Source organism: Galeopterus variegatus, unplaced genomic scaffold (assembly GCF_000696425.1).
Source record: "Galeopterus variegatus unplaced genomic scaffold, G_variegatus-3.0.2 Scaffold17983, whole genome shotgun sequence".
Classification (NCBI taxonomy): Eukaryota; Metazoa; Chordata; class Mammalia; order Dermoptera; family Cynocephalidae; genus Galeopterus; species Galeopterus variegatus.
Window position 1 is genome coordinate 6259 of NW_007744094.1, and position 2098 is coordinate 8356.

At 45.0% G+C, this 2098-nt stretch overlaps 1 pseudogene; it reads left to right on the forward strand.

Annotated features, from left to right (window-relative positions):
* LOC103582808 overlaps nucleotides 1-2098 on the forward strand; it is a 5276-nt pseudogene that overhangs the window by 1638 nt on the left and 1540 nt on the right.

Consider the following 2098-nt stretch of genomic DNA (forward strand, 5'->3'; position numbering starts at 1 on the left):
AATTTTTTTTCCATTGTATTTGTAGATAATTCCTCTACAATTTGCCTTTTTTGCACTTAAAAATGTATCATGGACACCCTTCTTGGTCAAAAGATGTGGATCTAACTCCTTATTTTTAAATAATTGCATGGGATTTCAGAAATTGTTTTAATATACCACATCGTCTTTCATAAATGAATAATGAAGACACAAGGCGAATTCTGAGTATATGCTACATTGGGAGCATCATAATATAAATTCCAGATTGCCATTTGAGCAGTCCCCATTAATTCTACTAGAATCTTAGAAAACTGCTAAACAGTAGTTTGTGGGATTTTGAGTCCTGAATTTTAGGGCCAAATGTTTCGTTTTCATCATTTCATTAAGGAAAAAATTTTCACACACAAGGAAAGTTTAGATCTTCTAAGGCTTATACTTTCCCCTCAGCCTTTCAGACAATTCTGTATTTTCAGGATCAACACCAGGGCAACTAGTTAGCAACCTCTATAGCTCCCTCCTCCGCCCTGATCTTTTAGGCATCTGCTCCAAGGATGTTCTGGGTCACTTTTTGCTGAGAATCCTAACACTACCGAGACAGCACTGACTCCGCACACCTGTGTTCTAATTTTAACACTGTAGTTTACTGGCTTTAGAGGAGTAATGGAAAGTAATATGGCCTAGCAGTCACTAACAAGACTTTGGCTGGGTCACTAACATTGCTAGCTTCAGTTTCTCTGTTAGTTGAGAAAGTAGACTAGATGGTCCCTAAACTGTAAGCTCTGAAAAGGCCTGTGGCTTTATTTACTTTGTTACAAAACATCATTGGATACCTCTGAGCTTGGATGCCCCATCTGTGAAACAGGGATAATTCTCATTTGATTTATCCTACAAGAAGATATTGTGCACATGAAAAGAGTGTTTTCACAAGTGTGAAATGGCTTTGAAAAAGTTGTTTTCAAGAATTCTGTAAATGCAGACATTGTCTGCATAAGTGTCTGTATTGTGTCTCACAGATGGGTTCAGAGAAATGACTTTCTCATGTCATACAGTCAGTGACTGAAAGTAGAGCTCCGCAAAGAACAGTGTTTAGGGACTGCCAAATAAGTACAAGGCACTTGTGAAAATTCAAACAGGAGTCAGAGGCCACTCCTTTCTCTAGAACTTACATTGCATGGACGACTGTAGAGCTTGGCATTGTTTAGGCCCTAAAGGGCTAAGTTAGAGGGTGGAGTGCTGGGGCGGGAAGGACACCCATCAACCTGGGCACTGCACACCAGAGCTTGTGGGACAGGCAGAGAAAAACCAACTGATTCCAGCTTCAAGGTTGGTAGAGTGTGACTGTGCAGGAGAATCACGTATCCACTAGATGCTGTAGAATACAGAGTTCCTAAGTCCTGGGGAGGGGCACCAGCTCGTCCTGGGGGCTGAGCAGGGGTCCAGTGCTGCGGGTTGGAAGACATGGAGACACAGAGGAGGGGAAAATTGCTAGAGGAGGGCGAGTAAAGGCATGGGGAGGAGAAATCTCCAAGTACATTGAGGAAGGAAGTCAACCAGCCTGGCTGAGCAGAGTTCAGGCAGAGGAGTCCTTGGAGGGGAAAAGACTGAGAACTTCTCCAGTCAAGATCCTTTAATACAGCTGGTAGAAACCCAACCCTTAAGTAGACTAAGTGAAACAGGAGTGTTCATCAGCTCCAATAATTGGTAGTTTCATGTGTGCCACCTTCAGGCTCGGCTGGATCTGGGTGCCTCCCATGCCGGCTGTGTGCCCTGGCTCCCTTCTTTCCTGCTTGGTACTGCTCCGCTTCCCACCATGACCAACAAGAAGCAACCTCTCCTGCGTCCTCCCCATAAAATTCCAAGAGAGGACTCTGAGTGACCTATTTTCGGACTGGGCTCATTCCTGAACCAAAAACCATAGCCAGCCTGGGCTACAAGTCCAGCCCCGGGGGGGGGTGGGGACCGTGGGCCGCAGAGAGTGGGAAGGAGTATTTTCCCCAAAGAAGGAATTTGGGCCATCGATATACTATATATGCAGCTTGTTGGTGATGGTGAAGCGATGCTGTACCTGCATCCAGGCCTGGGGTGCCAGCAGCAGCTAACACGTCTTTTTCTCTCTGTG